Source organism: Chlorocebus sabaeus, chromosome 14 (genome assembly GCF_047675955.1).
Source record: "Chlorocebus sabaeus isolate Y175 chromosome 14, mChlSab1.0.hap1, whole genome shotgun sequence".
In the NCBI taxonomy this organism is placed as follows: Eukaryota; Metazoa; Chordata; class Mammalia; order Primates; family Cercopithecidae; genus Chlorocebus; species Chlorocebus sabaeus.
Window position 1 is genome coordinate 76,910,883 of NC_132917.1, and position 22,789 is coordinate 76,933,671.

Below are 22,789 nucleotides of genomic sequence, written 5' to 3' on the forward strand. Positions count from 1 at the left end.
TGCCGTGGCTCATACCTATAATCCCAGCACTTGAGAGGCCGAGACAGGTGGATCACTTGAGGTCAGGAGTTCAAGACTAGCCTGGCCAACATAGTGAAACCCTGTCTCTACTAAATAATCTGTAATCTACTCAGGAGGCTGAGGCAGGGGAATCACTTGAACTGGGAAGCAGAGGTTGCAGTGAGCCAAGATCGCGCCACTGCACTCTAGCCTGAGTGACAGAATAAGACTCCATCTCAAAAAAAAGAAAAATGCCAGGAGCTCATGCCTGTAATCCCAGCACTTTGGGAGGCCAAGGAGGGTGGATCATGAGGTCAAGAGATCAAGACCATCCTGACCTACATAGTGAAACCCTGTCTCTACTAAAAATACAAAAATTAGCTGGGAGTGGTAGAAGGCGCCTGTAGTCCTAGCTATTTGGGAGGCTGAGGCAGAAGAATTTCTTGAACCTTGAACTTGGGAGGCAGAGGCTGCAGTGAGCCCAGATCGCTCCACCGCGCTCCAGCCTGGCGACAGAGGGAGAACTCCATAAAAAATAAATAAATAAATAAATAATAAATAATAAAAAAGAGTGTGGAAGATAGGGAAAAGAAACGAGTTCTGATTGCTTAATAGAAAAAAATATTTCAGATTTAATGGGCCAGGGTAACTAAGAGCTGAGATTTTCCATCTGGTCTGTAAGCCTATAATGTATTACAATCATGATGCCTTATATCAGCTCAAAAGCTTTCCACATCCATTTGTAGCTGGACCACTTGAACTGCCTCTCTCTTCTCACGCTAGGTACCTATTTCTGAAACAAGGCAGAACATTTTGCCCCTGAAAATGCAAATAAACTTCCCCCAGTAGAGGCCCCCACTCAGAAATGATAAATGGAGGCCTTGAAGTGTTTCCTCTAGTGAATTACATATTAGAATTACACTTTCTATTTCTGGGAACTTTGCATTCTCACCTATTGCCTTGTTGAACATTTGCCGCCTCTGGCTGCAGAAACTGATTAGGAAGCAAGGCCAATTGGATATTTGAAATGATACTTTATTGACTTTTTTTTTTTTTTTTTTTTTTTTTTTTTAAATAAGGGAGGTAGCCAGCAGAGAAACGTGTAGCAGCACTCTATTTGCCTGTAGTTAGGGTCATATCTTGTTTTCTTTATTTCATAGTAGCAAGTTGTGAATACTCCATGCTTCCCTTTCAATTACACTCAGCTAGAATATATTGGGTGTTATTCATTTTAAAGGACTGAGGGAAAAGAAGCAACACCCGGTTTCACGCACGTTGCTCATTGTTTGATAACCCTTAAGTGTCATCAGAAAGAATTCTCTAGGATAAACATCAACATAGATGAGTCCATCAAGGCCACAGAGATAAAGTGTCATATCCAAGGTGGCAATGACATTTTAACTAAGGCCTGACCTCCTTTTGTTCTACCATCTTATCACTTTAAGTAATGCATATATTCTCTAAGTCACATTTAAACTAAAGCCCATTTTACTAAATCTGCTTGTAAATAATCTGATAAAATAATTATATCCTGAAAACTCCTTTTATAGAACAAATGCCATCCTTATGGGCCTTATACATCTCCTTTTCCATTTATCTTTTCTTTTTACTTTTAAGAAAAATGTAAAAGAATCTTTCGTGCCTCAAATATCCCCTCCGTTATCTGTACCTCCTAAGGGCTGGTAAATACAAGTAAAAAGAACATTTGCTGGAGCTAAATGAAAGTAGTGGCCACATCTCCCATGTGTTTGTGTACCATCTGCAGAGAAGTTTCCTACTAGTTAGGACAGTTTGATCACTCCTAGACATGGAGTACTTAAATCAAATACATTTTCTGTATAAACAACTCCTCTCCTCCTCCTATACTCACAACCTGGGGTAGTCATTACAATATCTAAAAGAAAAATAAATAGGGCCGGGCGCGGTGGCTCAAGCCTGTAATCCCAGCACTTTGGGAGGCCGAGACGGGCGGATCACGAGGAGATCGAGACCATCCTGGCTAACACGGTGAAACCCCGTCTCTACTAAAAATACAAAAAACTAGCCGGGCGAGGTGGCGGGCGCCTGTAGTCCCAGCTACTCCGGAGGCTGAGGCAGGAGAATGGCGTAAACCCGGGAGGCGGAGCTTGCAGTGAGCTGAGATCCGGCCACTGCAGTCCAGCCCGGGCTACAGAGCAAGACTCCGTCTCAAAAAAAAAAAAAAAAAAAAAAAAAAAAAAAAGGAAAAATAAATAGGAGAGGGGAATAAAAACAACAATTTTAGGAATGACTATGTGAATTGTCTCCTAACGTTAGTTGATTAATTTAGCTTTTTATGAATTTCTAGACTATGAAAACCCAATCTACTTATATTTAGCAAGTTTGCATAATCACTCAAAAATTATATGTTAGAAAATGTCTTTCTTTAAAACAGGAAGTGTTAGTACAAATGAGATAAGATGTGAACAAATAATCATAATGACATAATACTTAAATATATTTTTTATATAAGGTAAATCTAAATATCTGGTCCATCTATATGCATGTTTAGTTCAATATATACTTGACTTCTTATTTATAGATACAGTATACAAATTGTTTAGTGTAAGAAAGAATTGAAAGTACTATTTTTTTCCTTTTGATGTTTTTGAAATCTAGTTTCAATTTCAAACATTTAATTTCTGTTGTGTGATGACAAATAGGTCCCCCAAAGAAAAATATTTTTTGTTTTGTTTTGTTCAAAAGTGCATTTCACTTAACCATATAGTTCTGAGCTCTTGATTGCTTTTATTTTTTTTTTTGTCTTTGCTCTTTTTCTGACTGTGAGCAGGTGAAAAGAGAACAGTCAGGGAATAAAGACATCTCTGATACCAGAAGGACCCCTAAGGGTTCTTTTGTTTGCTAATGGCTGGGGTTTTCTCATTTACATCCTTTCAGAGAACAAACCCTGTAGCTGCCATATCATATCTGTGTCTGGATAACATTTTGCGCTAGACTGCTGTGTATGGATGGATTAACGCATGATGGCTATTGACTCAGACTTCTACAGCATCCCTCTGAGCAGAAGGCAGACACCAACCTTTTCCAGTTCTGGTGATAACATCAGCAACCAGGCCAATTTCGAGAATCATTAGATTCTCATTATGATAAGAAATATAAACATCATTCTTTCCTGAAGTTAAATTTTGAATTACTAATAGTTTAGAAGTACAGCTGAAGGCTTACCACAACTCAGAAAAATTTCTAACTAAAGAAGAAAACATAATTGTTAAAGTTTAAATCCCTTTAAAAGTTTAAGTCCTTTGATGAAGTTCAAAAAGTGTCACTTGCACATAAACAACTGGTATGTCACATTATTATTTTTCTTTCATGAAAGCAGGTTCTAACAGACTTTAAGGTACAGAAATATTTTAGTCTAATTGTATAATGGATTTGTGTTTGAATGTGGTAATGCACAATTTCGTTAAATATTTTAAATTCTGATTATTTTCATGTAGCCCATTACCTCAGTTTCTAAAGAAAAAAAAATGAAATATCTTGTAACATAAATGTAGTGAATTTGAATCTCGAGTCTCAAATCTCACACATTGGAAGGCCCCAATCTGCTGTACATTTCACAGTGCTATGTGAAAAACTTCTTGAATGAAATATGGAAGCTCAATTTTTAGACTTGTTATAGAGAGTCAGAATATAGCTACACTAACAAATGGATAGTACTGAGTTTTACAAAATGGGATTTATTCAAGAACATACTATTGGATACTAGGCTTGTCACTGGTTTAAAAAAAAAAAAGAAGAAGAAGAAGATAGAGTATATTGACGCTGTTTATTGATATCCCTTGCCATTGTTAAGCCCTGGAAGGCCTTGATGCCAGGTAAGCAACATCGTGTAGTATCTAAGAGTACTGTCTCTTCAGTCAGAATCGTGAGCTTTTAATCACAAATTTCTAACTTTCTATGTGACCTCAGGAAGGCTATAAACCTTTTCTAAGCCTCAGTGACTACACCAGTGAAATAATACTATAAATCTCATTGAAGGAGCTATTGTGAAGATACAATGAGGAAATAAATTTAAATGCTTAGCACAATACCTGGCACACAGTAATGGCTTAAAATGGTTAGCTAGTATTATTAACACTGCTAACCAAGTAAAAAAATTAAATCAGTTGCAGATAAAGCCAATTTCTTGTTTCAGATATATCCTAACCCATTTTAAGAGAGACTAAACTTGGTTATAATAACATATGATTACATTAATGATACTTATTATGTAGCAATAGATGACTGAACCAGAAAATTTTTATCAAAAGTGGGGCTCCAATATAATAAAAACTTTAAAACGTGTAGCACTGGCTTTAGTACTGGGTAATGGGAAAAGGTTAGAAAAATGGCAAAGAGGCTGTGGGTGAAGGTTGAAATAATGGCAAGCAAAATGTTAGTGGAGGCTCGAAAGGAAGCACACAAATTATTATTAGAGGCTGAATAAAATGGTGATCTGTGTTTTTCGATAGCAAAACAGTTGGAAAATTTATGTCCTAGGTTATTTGGAAAACAAAAAATATACTTAATGAACTTATGAATCTAAGGACATGTCCAGGATAGATACCATAAATGTGCTTCTTTTTGCTGTATGTAATGAGGTACAGGAAGAGAAAGATGAAGAAAGGTAGACATTTTCAGTTTACAAGTAGTATTAATAAAAAATGTAGAGGACACAGAATTCTTTTGGTTTGGAAAAAAATAAAAACCTTATTTTTCTCTAGTCTCTCCAGCTAGCAAAATATTCTCAAAGTAAGAAATGGCCTCACAATAAGAATTAAATCTAGTATAGTCGTATGATCCTCTGTTAATATTAGGTTGGTGCAAAAGTAATTGTGGTTTTTGACATTAAAAGTATTGGCAAAAACCACAGTAACTTTTGCACAAACCTAATACTTTAGAAAGATTTATGGAGGTACCTAGTAGATCCCATCAGCTACACAAAAACGTTTCTAAGAATCGTAAATGTGTTGTCTCTCTAACCCTCTACCAAAATTCAACAGAATAATCTATTTTTAAAAAATCAGAGATATGACATTTGGGGCATGATATAAACACAAATTGCACACTCTCAATGTTTTTAAGGGAGTAGTAACAGATCAAACAAAAAGGCCAGAGGTAGTTCAAAATGAAAAAAATATTTCTATGCATGCAATTTTCTATGACAACGAGGCAGCCTGAGAAGGTCGAGTAGATACACTGCTTCAAACACTGGTCATTTATTGTAGAAAAAAAATGGTATCTCACAGTATAGAGCCATGAGTGACATCAACAATAACGAAGAACCTGAGAATTGCATGTCCAGGGAACAGAAGTAGACTCTAACCAAGGATCATCTTCTATCCATGGATTGGGGAGTACTGAGAAAATATACCAAACTATTTTCAGAATTATTATGGACTGGTGATTGACTTTTAAGTTTTGAATTTTTCAATGGAAGTTCCTATTACAGTTATCCTGTTTGTGTCTCACCATTATATGCTGGGAACATGAAGGCATATAACTCACTTTTGTAGTTCATGAGTCCCTGGAACCATAGGAACCGAACTGCAGGCAAGAAGCCTTATCTATAGTGAGAACTGATACAGATAACAAGACCATGAACTTCAAGACGAATGCTAGGAACTTGTAAGATGTTGGGGGTGCAGAGAGAGCATGACTGTATTTTACAGACAGAGGAGGGACATGCACCATTGGAGCCAGAGAGCACACCAGGATGAAGTGTTACATTAATGGGCTGCAATGACTTACTTCTGTCATCTATACATTAAGACATAAAGATAATGCCTTTTCAAATTGACTCTGGACTTGCCCATATGACATATTTTGGTCAAAGGGACATCAACACACATGATACAAGAAAAAACATAAGTTATTATACGTCTAGACTTGTCAGTTGGCATTCTGTGAAGAAAACATCACACCATTTGTACTATGTGTGAAAGATCACATAGAGAAAGATCTCCAGTTATCCCAACCAGGTCCAGTCTTTAACCAGACTGCCAGTTGAACGAACTGCATGAGTATACCTTAGTGAGGTTAGCAAAAGAAAGTTTCAATCCATAACATCAAGAAACACATAGGTTTTTTTTGTTTGGAGCCTCTGAATTTTGAAAGTGGTTATTTAGCAATAGATAATGCAATTACTAATGCCATAAATTTTTAATATGTATTCAAGCTGTACAATATGATGATTTCATATACACATACATTGTTTAATGATTGCCACACCCAAATTAATTATAGTATCTATCACCACTCACGCTGTATCTTAGATCCCTGGAATTTGTTCATCTTACAACTGAAAGTTTGCACCCTTTAATCAACATCTCCTCTTTTCCTCCACCTCCAAGACCACATGTATTAGTCCATTTCATGCTGCTGATAAAGACATACCTGAGACTGGGAAGAAAAAGAGGTTTAATTGGACTTACAATTCCACACGGCTGGGGAGGCCTCAGAATCATGGCTGGAGGGGAAAGTACTTGTTACATGTGGGCAGCAAGAGAAAATGAGGAAGATGCAAAAGAGAAAACCCCGGATAAAACCATCAGATCTCTTGAGACTTATTCACTACCATGAGAACAGTGTGAGTAAAACCGCCTCCATGATTCAAATTATCTCCCACCAGGTCCCTCCTACAACACGTGCAAATTATGGGAGTATAAATCAAAATGAGATTTGGGTGGGGACACAGAGCCAAACCATATCATTCTTTCCCCTGTCCCTCCAAACCTGAAGTCCTCACATTTCAAAACCAATAATGCCTTCCCATCAGTTCCCCAAAGTCTTAACTAATTTCAGCATTAACCCAAAAGTCCACAGTTGAAAGTTTCATCTGAGACAAGGCAAGTCCCTTCCACCTATGAGCCTGTAAAATTGAAAGCAAGCTAATTACTTCCTAGATACAATGGAGGTGCAGGTATTAGGTAAATATGGCCATTCCAAAAGGGAGAAATTGTCCAAACAAAAGGGGCTACAGGCACCATGCAAATTTGAAATCCAGCAGGGCAATCAAATATTAAAGTTTCAAAATTATATCCTCTGATTGCAGGTTTCACAACCAGGTCATGCTGATTTAAGAGATGGGCTCCTATGGTCTTGGACAGCTCTGCCCCTGTGGCTTTGCAGGGTACAGTCTCCATCCTGGCTGTTTTTATGGGCTGGCATTGTCTGTGGCTTTTCAAGGCACACATTGCAAGCTGTAGTTGGATCTACCATTCTGGATTCTGGAGGATGGTGGCCCTCTTCTCACAGCTCCAGTAGGCAATACCCTCGTAGGGACTCTGTGTGAGGGCTCCAACCCCACATTTGCCTTCTGCACTGCCCTAGCAAAGGTTCTGCATGAGAACCCCTGCCCTGCAGCAAACTTCTGCCTGGGCATCCCGGCATTTCCATACATCTTCTAAAATCTAGGTGGAGGTTTCCAAATCCCAATTCTTGACCTCTGTGTACCTGCCAGGCTCAACACCATGTGGAAGCCGCCAGGGCTTGGGGTTTGCACCCTTTGAAGCCACAGACCAAGCTCTGTTGGCCCCTTTCAGCCAAGGCTGGAGTGGCTGAGATGCAGGGCACCATGTCCCTAGACTGCACACAGCAGAGGGACCCTGGCCCCTGCCCATGAAACCATTTTTTCCTTCTAGACCTCTCGGTCGGTGATGGGAGAGGCTACCACAAAGGTCTCTTGATGCCCTGGAGACATTTTTCCCATTGCCTTGGGGATTAACATTGGGCACTGTGTTATTTATGCAGATATCTGCAGCCGGCTTGAATTTTTCCTCAGAAAACGGAATTTTCTTTTCTACCTCATTGTCAGGCTGCAAATTTTCTCAACTTTTATGCTCTGCTTCCCTTTTAAAACTGAATGTCCTTAACAGCACCTAAGTCACCTCTTGAATGCTTTGCTGCTTAGAAATGTCTTCTGCCAGGTACCCTGAATCATCTCCCTCAGATTCAAAGTTCCACAAATATCTAGGTCAGGGGCACAATGCTGCCTGTCTCTTTGGTAAAACATAACAAGAGTCACCTTTGCTTCATGTCCCAACAAGTTTCTCATCTTCATTTGAGGCCACCTCAACCTGGATTTCATTGTCCATATCATCATCAGCATTTTGGTCAAAGCCACTCAACAAGTCTCTAGGGAGTTCCAAACTTTACCACATCTTCCTGTCTTCTTTTCAGCCCTCCAAACTGTTCCAACCTCTGCCTGTTACCGGGTTCCAAAGTCACTCCACATTTTCAATTATCTTTTCAGCAATTCCCCACTCTACTGGTACCAATTGACTGTATTAGTCTGTTTTCATGCTGCTGATAAAGATGTACCCAAGACAGGGAAGGAAAAAAAAGGTTAATTGGACTTACAGTTCCACATGGCTGGGGAGGCCTCAGAATCTTGATGGGGGGCAAAAGTGCTTTTTACATGGCAGTGGCAAGAGAAAATGAGGGAAAAGCAAAAGGGAAAACCCCTGATAAAACCATCAGATCTCATGAGACTTATTCACTACCACGAGAACAGTATCGGAAATACCACCCCTCTGACTCAAATTATTCCTCTGGTCCCTCCCACAACACATGGTAATTATGGGAATACAATTCAAAATGAGATTTGGGTGGGGACACAGAGCTAAACTATAACACCATGGTAACCACTGTTCTACTCTCTGTTTCTATAAGTTTGACTTTTTAGATTCCACATGTAAGTGAGATCATATAGTATTTGTCCTTCTGTGTCTGGCTTACTTCCCTTAGTATAATATCCTCCAAATTCATCAATGTTGTTGCAAATGGCAGAATTTCATTCTGTGTTATGGCTGAATAATATTCCAGCATCCTACCTCACACATGCATGTCATTGGTTGCAAAGGGTATATAATTACAAAAAATAAAAAATAAAAAAATAAGAAAATGCAAGTTCTAAGGAAAAAGAAAAAAAAAAACAGAAAGGAAAGGGGAAAAATATCACATTTTTGTTACTAATGAATTAGAAAACCACAGCAAGCCTTATAATCTCTTCCCTTTTTGTTTTTATAGTATTTTTTTCTTAGGGATAATAAAACTTATTTTACTCACTTAACACTTTTCCAATTTCAGAATTGAGTGAAATTACATGTATGAACTACTCTGAAAAAATAAAACACTCTCAAATTTAATATACTTGTAAAAGTATATAGTAGGAATTCTATTATTGGAAATACATTTCAAACACTGAATCTAGTACACTATTTCTCTAAGGATATCTGGAAAGCCAATAAGGATTAAATCTTGTTTGAAATATAGTACACTTCTTAATTGATAATGTAGGCAGATAATATTTTCAAAATATTTCCAATAGTCAACAATTTGAGAAATTATTAGATTTTTTGTTTCAAATACAGTGAAAAAGATTCTTGATCTATATTTTTGTAATTTTAAAACTTTCAAAAAGTCAAAGCATTTATATTTTCATACTTTGAATTTTGATAAAGATCAGCACCTTCATAACTAGTGGGAATTTATATCACTCATTCTAAAAGTTAAGAATCATAACGTAATAGGATCCGTAATGCTTTAATTTCCAGATAAAACTCATGACACATCAAGAGATCGCAAATATTTAGCTGGAAAAATACAGTGAGCTCTTTCAAATATAGGCTGTTGATAATCCTTTCAAATAATCTCTTTGAAAAATGTTGATTCATGACTACAAAATCTAGATACCCTCTTTTGCTGTTTATCATAATATATGATCTTTCCTACTTAAATAGCACTAGGTCCTTCTATTCCTAATGAGCACAGAAAAAACCTTGGAGGAGGTCTTGCGTATGCTAAGATGTAATATAATTCTTGTCCCTGCTCCCTGGTGGGTGGGCATTAACCTTTTCTGGTTTCCTGCAACAGTTCTTAGAAATGGCAAAGATTCTTATTCCTCTTCAGTCTTCTTTCTCTTATTAACAGTCTTGATCTGCGTTCCCTTCTTCTCAATAATCATAATATAAATAAATAATATCAATATTCTGTTCTCTCCTCTCAGTTGTACAATAGCTTAGAAAGTGACTAAAGAAAAAGGAACGGGCTGGCAGAAGCAGTGATGACAAAAACAAAAATGTAGAATCAAGAAGACTGTTGGCTTAGAGAGAAGCACTATTATTAATCTTTAGTCACCTCCACTCCACCCTACTGACTACACAAGTTGTATGTTTTTTTTTTTATTTTTTTGTTCCTCATATTAAATGCCATTTTATCAGCAGTTATTTCCACATATACTCAGTAGGAGATCCTAGTTCAGTCAGTATTTCAAAGAGATTGAAGTCAATGACCACTCCTCAAAAATATTGATAAATTATCTTTCTAAATAAACAAGTCATGGGGCATGATTGTACATGTTTCTTACTTGAATTAAAGTAAAGCATGTGCAATGGGGGAACAATGAATTCATAGCTCTAAAGTAAAGTCGCGCATTATAAACATTGACTAAAACAAAATTTTATTTTCTTTGCCTTGGGTAAGTAATTTTACTAGGCACTAAACGACACCAGAGCACATTCTTTGGAATGCTTTATAGTAATTAGCATTACAAGAAAAAATATTCTGATTTATTACAGTGAGGAAAATAATAGCTAGCATTTATGTTCCAGGGGCCATTTGAAGCATTTTACATGCATCATCTCAATCAATCCTCATGAAAACCCCAGAAGGTAGATATTATATTTTCCTAACTCAACAGATAAAAGAAATGAAGCTCAGAAAAGTTAAAATTCTTGTGCAACTTGGGAAGTAGAGCTCATGAATCAAGTACATGCTGCCAAATCCTAAATGCTTGTTTTTAACCATACAATGACCATGGGAGTGGTTGTTCCACATATGCACTAACAAAAAAATTAAATAATCACAATAAGTGAGTTTTATTAACATTTTAAATTCTATTGCATATTTACAACAAGAGTAATAGTAAGTGAATTACCTATCTCTAAAATTTCGGTATCAGACTCCATTTTAATTATTATACCACATTTAATTATTATATATGTAAATCATTCTATAAAACCTAAAAGGCAGTTTGTTGTCATAGAAGAAGTAAAATTCTGAATGAGTATTATCTGTACTCTGTTTGCATATTATACACATATACAAACATATTCACATAAAAGTTGTTTTAAAAATTGTCTAAAATAAAACTATGTATTTGGGGAACCCACAATGTTAGACTGTAGGAATATGCATGTATTTAAAAGAAGACTGCAATATTGATAAACATAATGCAAACAATTATTAAATGTGTCTATGAATATCTAGTAAGATGTTCCAGAAAATGCTATTTTGAAGGAAAATATACGGTATAACTTAATTAAGGCCAAACAAAGAAAACCACCATTTCCCATTAGAAATCTGGAATAGAATTTGAGTTGCTTCTTCCACTACCTTGGTCTTTTGAAACCTGCTATATTAAAATAACCCACTGAGATTACAATAATCCCTACAGTGCCCACAACCCACATCTCCCCAATGCCCCTCTTTCCTTGCCTTCTCTTTTACACGATTTATGGACTATTTCCACCACTAGATGTAAATCTCCTTTTCTGACACAATGCTAGATTACTACTTTTTATTCACATTCCTCTTCATACCAGAGAAAGTGCTACGTAAGAGAAAGATTAAATTTGTAATGGAGAAATAGATGCTTTAATCTGAGGATTATTTTTAAAGATTATAAAGGTAGAGGAGATGAATTAAATAACAAAAAAAGTCATAAATACTTTTTAAAACAGCCTATGTAGTAGAATGAATAGTCACAGCATGCCAAAATTAATTTTCAGTATGTGCATGCTTCAGTGATTAAAAGGTTTTAGAAGCATTAAAGTTCTCCTAATCTCAATAGCCAGGTGGCTGCAATAGAATGAGTGAGTAGCCACTCAGGGGTCTTACGGGGGAAACTATTTACCAATTGGTATAGAAGTATTTTAATATCTTAAAAAATGGCATGACTACTCAATCCTGCCAGTGTACTATCAGCTCTAAATGCATAATGTGCCTTCTGAATCACTAAGAGCCTGCTAAACAATTGTAGTTAGTAGTGAATTGCTGAAAGGATCATTTCCTCCAGTTAATCTTTTATTGACTGTTCGCCTTTTAAATAACATGGAAAGAAAATGTTACAAATATCAAGACATTTGAACCACAATGAGCATTACATTAATTGTAGCATGTTTGCACAATTTATACCAGGTTGATTTTAACATATTATATATTCAATATTCAGAAGAGTATGTTAACTACAGACCCATTTGAGAAACAGCAATACTTCTCAAAGCCAGAATGAAAATTATCAACAGAATGGTGAAACTTCTAACTTTCTCTCTTATCTAGTATTTGTTTACAAATTTTTTTTTAAAACCCTACAAACTTGCAATAATTTAAAAATATGCAAAACTAACTCATGATCTGTCACTCTACAGACATGCCAGTTTTGATGAGGCTTTGCTCAAATTAAAAATATATAAGTAATTATTTATGGTGCTATCTCTGTTAGGCTCTATATGGACAAAAGAACTGTTAGCTCAAAGAGCTTAGCATTCAGCTGGAAAAAGTAAATGCAAACACTCAAATCTAAAGTCCAAAGCAAGTTCTGAAGTAGGAAGATGTATCAGAACGTAGCGTTATGACTCATTGAGTAATGATAGGTACATAGATTAGGAAAGTTGGCTAGTGTTCAACGATACAGAAATAGAACATCAGAAGCCAAAAGCATGAATGGAAATCAAGTGTCAAAAACCACTTAAAAACATTAATCAGAGGATTTCCAGGAAAAATGTTGAGTTGAGATCAACTTTCTAACCTTCCTCACTTCATTAACAGACTTCTGGAAAATCCCAAGAGAGTATAGAGATATAAAAAGGGACTATTCATGACTAAATTTCAAAAATCTCACTTGAAAACTAGATTCTGTGGGATGAGATTGGAAGAGGATAGAAGGAACTATACTGTCAATAATTATATCTGTAATTTCAATGAGAATAAAGAAAACATCTGTTCTGAAAAGAAAGAAAAATATCAAAGATGAAACAAAAATGATTCCAATGTTGATTAAAAGAAGGCAGACAGAAATAAGCGCAATAAAAAGAGGATGATGATATAGGAGAAGTTTAAAATGCAGGACGAAAACCATAGGATTAAAATATTCATTAGCAATAAAATGAGTCACCTTTGAGGACAGCAGAATCTATGAGTTAGTAGACAAGTTTGATAACGCCAGTTGTATTAGTCAAGGTTCTCTAAAGGGACAGAAATAATAGGATAGATGTATATATGAATGGGAGTTTATTAGTATTGACTCACACGATCACAAGGTGAAGTCCCCAAATAGGCCATCTGCAAGCTGTGGAGCAAAGGAGCCAGTCCGCGTCTCAAAACCTCAAAAGTAGGGAAACAGACAGTGCAGCCTTCAGTCTGTGGCTGAAGGCCCAAGAGCCCCTGGCAAACCACTGGTGTAAGTCCAGGAGTCCAAAGGCTGAAGAACTTGGAGTCTGATGTTCGAGAGCAGGAAGCATCCAGCACAGGAGAAAGATGAAGGCTGGAAAACTCAGCTAAGTCTCCACATTCCACTTTCTTCTGCCTGCTTTATTCTAGCCACACTGGCAACACCCTCACAGACACACTCAGGAAAAATATTTGGTTGACACTCAATATTAGCCATCACAGAAGTGAATGTCAGAAATGAAAACTCTAAAAGAGATTATTTGATAATAAAGAAAACAGAAATCTAATATATGGTGATTAGAATTTCTGAAGAGAGGGAATAAATGCTAAGTAATAAACAAAGATATAATAACAAGAAACATTCTTGAGCAGAACAAAGATTTGTTTTGTAAAAAAGGAATCATCATCTACCGTGACACTTCAGAAAAGGACACCAATGACAATGAAGCAGAGTCCTTACAGTCTGACAGATTTCAGTGGTGACCAAAATCCTAGGGATTCGGGGGGAAATTAAAACACATTAAATAAAATAAGAGGATTAAAACGAATAATTCAAGAGCTATAGTGTTATAGTGTAAAAGGTCTAGTAGCCCATAGAATGTGCAAAACACAATTATGATTTAAACTTCTTTTAAAAATTTTGTCTCATCAGAAAATTTAATGTGAAACAATAAACACTTTTACAGAAGGTCCAATTGTCACAGATTTAACAATAAAAATGAAGTGATAAAAATGTAAATAGGCTGGGCACGGTGGCTCACACCTGTAATCCCAGCACTTTGGGAGGCCGAGGAGGGTGGATCATGAGGTCAGGAGATCGAGACCATCCTGGCTAACATAGTGAAACCCTGTCTCTACTAAAAATACAAACAAAAATTAGGTGGGCGTGGTGACACGTGCCTGTAGTCCCAGCTACTTGGGAGGCTGAGGCAGGAGAATTGCTTGAACTGAGAGGTGGAGGTTGCAGTGAGCTGAGATCGCGCCACTGCACTCCAACCTGGGTGACAGAGTGAGACTTCATCTCAAAAACAAAAATGGTAAATATTTATTGACAGTAAGGAGGTGTGCTTTCTATTACAATGTTTAGAATTTAAATCTAATTTTGTAAAACCTTAAAGGTAGTGAATATAAATACTTCAAACAGGATTTATACTTCCAAAATTTATAGAGGATGAAAAAGGAAAATAATCTGAATCTACCCTTTAAAACAGTTTTTCAAAAGTAAGGATAACAACGAAAAAAATGACTCCTTGATAAAGAACAATTTAATTCTTTATGAAAATAAACTTAGATGAGTCAAATACCACCATAAAAAAGATGTATTATTTCCTTTAAGTAATGTCCCAAAAGATGATTGCTTGCTAAAGACTATTGGCAATCTTTAAAGTTTTAATAAGTACTGCCAAATAATCTGTCACAAAATTTGTATCAACATGTATTTCTGTTGGCAATATTTTGAAGTAACTGTTCTTTCTACCCCATCAAAGCTCAAACACTCTTCAGGTTCTAATACTGTTACTTGGGAGTCTCTCTCTTAATTTGCAGCGTGTTAATAGATATTGATGTAAATATTTTAAGAGATTCACTGGACAGTGGGATTTATTTTTTTCTTTTGAATAAACTGTAAATATTCTTTTCCCATATTTTAATTGGAGAAGTTACTCAGGTTTGTAAGTACAATTTTAATATCTGATGTAGAACATACATGTACAGATATTATTTTTCTGTTATTTAAATAGCAAAATATATATTTCTACATTTGCCATTTATTTTAACTATTATTTGTTTACATGCCAAATATTTGTTTTTAACATAATTTTGTGTAGTTAAGTGTACTATGCATTAATTTGTCATTTCTTTTTTCACTAAGAATGGACATTCACATGCTTTCACAAATTTTAGACCAAATAAATAGTTTCCTTTAGCTGTCCTGTGGCTTTATGTCTTTACTTCATTATTTAATCTACACAAGGTGTATTTTACCATAACATCTGAGGTGGAATTTAACTTTCTTTTCTAAGTAGATCATGATTATCCTAGGGCTGTTTATTAGTTATTCCCTAATTTTTCCACATGGCTAAAAATACACATTGTTCTAGTGAAATCACTGGAACAATTACAAAAGATTGTAGATTATGGGTTACTTGGGGATTGGGATATATTAGAGAGTCTCAAGGTTTATTTAGTCCTAGGATCACTTTTCAGGGCTTATCTATGTCAGTGATCACATGCAGTCACATGGTTTTAAATATCATCTATGTCTGATGACACTCAAATGAATGTCTGCAGTCAATAATGAACACCGTGTGATCTCTAACTCCGTGTGTGTGTATGTGTGTGTGTGTGTGACAGAGAGAGAGAAAGTGCTATGTGCATGTAAATTAATTAGTGGATTAATACTTATAAGAAGTAAATTTAGAGATATGCTTATCTGCCTACTTGACATGTCTTCCTGAATATCTATCTTCTCTCCCTTCTTGTCCATAGCAGTTCAGCATCTCAAATCTTTCAGACCCCTAACCTTAACATGACTGTCAACTCCTCTTTCTTCTATGCCTTGCATCTCATTTCTTAGCAAATCAAAACACTTTTTAAAGATATTAAGATCTGATCTCTGTTCACCTCCTCTATAGCAACTGTCCTAGTGCAATCCACCATTAACTTGGGCCTAGAATTTTGTATTCTGCTCCTAATCAGCCTCTCTACCTCTATCTTTGTGCTTTCCACCCAGCTCTGCAGCAATTTTCCCACACAGGAAGCTCAGTGAAACTTTAAAAACTGCAGGGCCTTCATACTTAACCATTCCCTTCCTCTGAAGCAATTCCCTCAAGTTGTTACGTAGGTAACACTTTTACTTCAAATCCTTGATCAATTTTCATTTTATCAGAGAGGTTAGTCTAATCATCTCAAATAAAATAACAACTCCAAGCCTATTCTATTTCCCCGTTAATTTTTTTGTTTTGTTTTCTTCACAACATTTACCACTGGACTATTATATATCCATTTTATCAGTTATTATCTTTCTCCTTCCACTAGATTATGAGGTTCATGACAATACCAACTTAGTTTTGTTCACATTGCCATGTGTTAGAGCAGAAATTGGCACAAAGTAGAAGTTCAATGTATTTTTGAATAAATAAATAATTGAATAAATAAATAATTGAATAGATGAAAAAACAGCCGGACTAATTGAGATCCGTTTTATTCAATTTTAATCCAGTTTTTCCTAAGAGGTGTTCAGTTTTTGCAAAGAAGGATCATTAATTTATGTTTTATAGTCATAAACCCCAGTGTTATTCCTCAATATGTGCTAAAAGGCTGCATTAGGATCTTCTTTAAGACTTACCTCTTTAATTCTTTTAAACTTTTTCTCATTTATAAACAGCATTTATAGTAATTATGTTTCAACAATGATATGTTTGGAAATGCTGATTCTTTTTACCACCAGTTGTGCCATGTTGATTTCATGGGAGTTTGTAATGTGCAAAGTTTCTTCCTTGCTGGGATCTAATTGCCTATTATACCATACAACATGGTTCTACTAATTGTGCTAAGTAAGAGTGATCTAACCGTGACACATTTTATATTTAATAACTGTGTTTTAACTCCCAATAGAACAGCACACAGGTGATAAGAAAGAAATATCTTTTGGGACAATCACAATCAATTGTAATCTGACGTTTTAAAGTTGAAAAATAGCTGAAAAACTGCAGCAGAAATAATGTTTCTTGGGAGGAATGGCTTCAAACTTCAGCTGCAAAGAGAGAAAAATAATTCCAAGGAGCCAATATAGATTGTAATCTATTCAGTATTTAAAACTCATATTTTCTAAACAAGATCATTGTCACATGCATTTATTATTTTAAATGGGGTCTCTCAAGAAAGCATTGAGTTTATATTTATGAAGACATTTATAGCATACTAAATGCCAAGTAAAGATTATTTTAAAAATCTTTATCAAAGTCTAACAGCAATGAAAGACATTTTCCATTAGTAGTATAATTAGCTCATAATTATGTAAGCAATAAATGCATAATTAGTTTTTTTACTCTTAATATATTAATATTGTATACAATATTGGCCATGGAGCTGTAAATAATATTGACAAATTAAATCACCATTCCCTGTGTACCGAATATAAATTTCATTGAAGGAGATATTTCTAAAACAATATTTTAAAATTTCTTCCACCACAAATCTTCAAACGTCTCTCCTTGGGGCTCTTAGTTTAGATTATAATTCTCCATATTTGTAGTGAAGTATGATAATAATCTATGCTATGCAAAAGTCAACATAGATCTAAGATTTGTAATTTTCATTTATACTTCAGTTAATTTCTAATATCAATAGTGTTTTGTTTTACACTATGTATCTGGCTTCTTGTTTGTCTCAAAATTTAATAATGTCTTATTAAATGAACTAATAAAAATAATTAACTTATAAAGGAGGAGATGGATTACTTAAATGTTAAATAAAGACTTACACTGCAGATGTTCAGATCATAATAGTTTTATATTTTCCTAGCTTTGGGAGCTGTAAGCAAAGGACCAGAATATCTGAGGCTGAAACTAGAATACAATCAAGATTTCAAGATTTTTTAATATAAAAGTATGCTTAGTATACCTTTATTATTGATAGTCAAATACCAGAAAAAACCTACAAAAGTTCTGTTATGGCAAATAATTATGTTAATATTTTTATCTGAAAATAGTGATGTGTAAAGTAAGGATTTCAAAGGATTTTCAAAATTTGGAAAATTTTCATTATAGAATCCATTTTAAATTGTTTAAATTTTAATAAACTACAGAAAAAATCTGCAGAACTTAGTGAAATATTGTAAGGTAAACATCCTTGTCACCACAAGCCAAGCCGTGAAATAGAATTTTGCCAGCTTTCCAGAAGTCTTGTCCAAGTGTCTCAATTCAATCACAACTTTCTCCTTCCCTGCAAGATTAAATTGCTCTTTCGACATTTATTGCAATCCTTTTCTTCTATGTTTTTCTAGTTTTAATCTCAATGTGTACATTCTTAGACATAAATAGTTTAATCTTGTTCAGTTTTTAAAAACATGATGCCTTTTAAGTTTCTGTTCAATCTGCAGATTTTCTCTGTCTTCTATTTTCTTACTATTTATGGGTGGAAGCTCTGGGGAAATCTGGATTTCTCACAGTCAGGAGTTTGTTGATTTCATAATCATGGTGCAGTGTTACATATTCCTTTGTTTCCTGTATTTCCTGAAAATAGATAACTAAATCCAGAGGCTTATTTTGATTGAGGTTTGATCACTTTGGTTGGGCTGTAGATGTTTTCTTCCTGCAGGAAGTGTATCACATCTGCCTGTTTATCTTTTGGTGATATTTGCAATCACTGAAATTTAGTGCCTGTATTCAGTAATTTTTTGAGGGTGCAAAATTATGACATTCTAATTCTAATATTCTTTTCACTTATTCTTAGAAATTATTCTACAAAGAGAAGCTTTCATTTATCTACTATTAGTTTACCCAGTGTTACAGCTCATATATATAACCCAGGATAAAGGCAAGATATTTTCACATTATTTACTAGTTCTCAAGAAAATGAATTGGTTTCCTCTCATTCTGCAAATGTGATTAACTAGGCTTTTAAAAAGTAATCTTTTATATTTATTTATTTATTTATTTATTTATTTTTATTATACTTTAAGTTCTAGGATACATGTGCACAATGTGCAGGTTTGTTACATATGTATACACGTGCCATGTTGGTGTACTGCACCCATTAACTCATCATTTACATTAGGTATATCTCCTAATGCTATCCTTCCCCCAACCCCACGACAGGCCCCAGTGTGTGATGTTCAGATTCACATATAGTTCTAAGAAAAAAAAAGAAATCCTGTTCATATTTACTCAGGTTCCCCCAATGATAATATCTTGCAAAACTACAGATAAAATTATAACCTGGCTGTTGACATTGGTATAGTCAAGAAGCAGCATGTCCATCACTACGAAGGTCCTTCCTGTTTCCCTTTTACAGCCACAGTTACTTTTCTTACATTCCCCACACCTTCATAACCTCAGGCAACACTAACAGTTTATCATTTCTATACTTTTGATATGTCACTTTTTAAATTAAAATAGTATTTTGCTTTTCTTTCAACATAAGCCCAAGAAATAAAAATGATGTAAGGTGTTATAATTTTGTTATTTCAATAATTTTATAAATATCAAATTATACAACCAGTAACTTTTTGGAATTGACTTTTTTCACTCAGCACAATTCTCTGGACATCTAAGCTGTTGCATGCATCAATAGTCCCTTTTATTTCTAAGTACACTTTAGGTTATGAATGCACCACAATTTGTTTAGTAATTTACCTGTTGGAGAGCATGTGAATTGATTTTCGTTTTTAAAAATGTTCCCTAGCTACTAAATACATACTACAATGGCATCTAACAATCATCAGGGGTTTTTGAAACTTTGTCCCCTTAGAATTAGATTTTATTAAGCTCTGAGGAGCAGCCTAATGGTTTTCAGATTCCAGACTTCAACCATACCTCTCTAGAGTGTTACAGTGTCTTACTATCCAAGAATTTGTTTGAGTTTTTAATTAATTAAGACATATTATTCCCATAGTGATGTGGATGTTACTACATAAAAGCTAAAGAATATTACTTGTAACTTATTCATATGCATGAGTAGCAATTGTTTACCTACTTACAGGCATAATGTAGACCACAAAACAGAAACACCAGAGGAAAGCATTATGTTGGAATGAGGGACAAAAGTGAGAAAAAATATTGAAGAGAATATTGTCATTATGGGAGAAGATAAAAAATAAAATAATTGCAAAATAAATTTTATTTATATGGATGTAGTATTTCTGGTTTTATCCACATTTCTACGTAGATATTTTACAATTTCATGGACTAGAGTATTATTATCCCAGTTTAAGGTATTTCTTTCCCCTCATGGTTGTCTTCAAACACTAGAACATTATAAATTTTTCTGACAAACAAGAATCTCTTAGAAATTCTACTTTAAGGGTCTTGCTCAGATACCTCATCCTTTACAGAACTGTTGTTGACCAGCCCAGTAAAAGAGGAGTTCTATCAACCCGTAGGCTTCCTACAATCCTTACCATTCATTTACTTCTTGACATTCTCTAAATGTTTCGGTTTTTCTTTTTGCACGAACATGTCAAATCTCTTAAAATAGCATGTATTCTATGGAATATTGATGCTATCTCTTTGTAGTCTCTTAAGCACTCAATATAGAGACTTTCAAACAGTAGCTATTTAGTTAGTTAGCCTTAGTTAGCTTGGCTCCTGGCTTGTAAGCTGGATATTGCTGAATATCTGAGAGAAAGAAGAGTCTTTTCCAGTTTACTCAATATAATAAACAGTAGTAACTGAAGCAAAAATGTGGTGAGGTATTTTTCATATATAAGCCTCCCAATCCAACTTAGGGATTTCTTAAATCAATCTGCTGATCAAGCAAGACATAGATTATTTATTAACCTAAGGCTGTGAGGGAATTCTCTGAAAGGAAGTGATTGAACCCTACTTAATTCCATAGAAATTGGAGATGACTCAGATGCCTAGCATTCTAGGGATCCCTCTACCAGTTGTTCAGCAATTACCTAACTGTCGCCTCAAAGGGATGGAACTGTGGAATCAATGTTTCCAGTTCCCTCCCTCTCACAAATTATGCCACGGAGGCAACTGGATGGGGTTGCACTGCTAGGCTGTAATCATTTAGTTCTCCAGAAGTACAAATGCACTCATATTTTATCCATTATATATGTCTACATACATAGAGAGTGAGAGAATATGGGCTTCACAGATCCTGGTTTCCCAACAAAGATCATCATCCAATTAAAAGGGAGTTAACATAACTCATACAAAGCACGTTAAATACAAAGTTCACAGTTATGATCAAACAATATGACTTCCTGTTATCTTTTGGTGAGTCTTAAATTTATAAGGCACTCAGCCACCACAATCTCTGCGGGTCATTATATTTCTCTCTATAACCATTGCTTAGTCCTACCATGCACATAATTGCAAGCATTATACAGCTCCTACATGTTTTTTCGTCTCTAAATTCTTGGAATATTACTTGCAAACATAAAAAAAGTGTATGTCCATGTACTTCCTTTGTTGCTGTTTTCTTTATTACTAGATTAAATAAAGAAAAGCCTCACATTTCATTTAACGCATTGTGTCTCATGCAAAGAGGATGCACAAATATCCATTAAAATGTAGACTCTAATATAAGAAGAAATATTTAAAATGCATCTTAAAGAGAAAATTTGGATAGCTCTATATACTCCCCATTAGACACATTTTATTTGTTTGATTGTTTATTTGTTTTCAGCCTGGAACATCTACTACCAGAGTTTATCTTTGCATGCAGATGATTATAGATCACAAGTGCTCTCTCAATGTTAATTTCACAATTTAACTTGGTTTCATATTAATGCACTTGGTAGGAAGTACACATTTATCTCTGGTTTACTCACTTGAGGATTCTAGGAGTGAAGTGTTTCTGGAGGAGTACAATGACCAGTAAAACTCTTAGGGAGCACAAGCTCACATTCTTTGCTGAAGTTACACAGAGCCTTGTGTTCCTAGAATAACCTATATAATTATAGTAAGCAGACTTTCTCCCCATTGATGTGCCCATCTGCTTCTTTTGCAGACCACTTTTCCTTCTAAATATTGATTGATTAATATCTACCATATTTCCAAGGAAAATCTTTACAGGCTTTTGAGTAGAAAAATTGCAAGGACTAATTCAATATCCTTACTATGGTTTTCAATTATTCTTTACAAATCCTTTTAAAAAAGTCAAGGCCATGGTTTAATCACCGTATTGCATTAAAAATTCAGCATTTGAAATTTGCCTAATAGATTATTATTTGCTGTGCACAGTCAGGCACAGCTTTGCTATTAGAATTCACTTGACCTTAGGCATGTTAAGCTAAGTGCAGTCCTAAAATAGAATCTGCTTTGTTTCAATTTCTTTTGTTTTTCATAAGTTAGCATTACATTTTAATGACTAAATTTATTTTAGAAAAATTATAAAGTACTGTTCAGAGTCCATAAAGTAATATTTTAGCGTTGTTTATGTCACATGCCCAGTACTGACTAGATACAAACTTCTGCATCCCCTTCAGTTGAATTTATTCTATTAGTCTCTCTAGCACCTGTGTGATATTATAAGATTTAAACTATGTATGGATAGAACTAAACAGCTAGCATAACAACTTCTTGTCCCCTAGTTTTAGTCTCCTTCTGCCATTTTGCAAAGCCATATTTCAAGAAATTATCCTAGA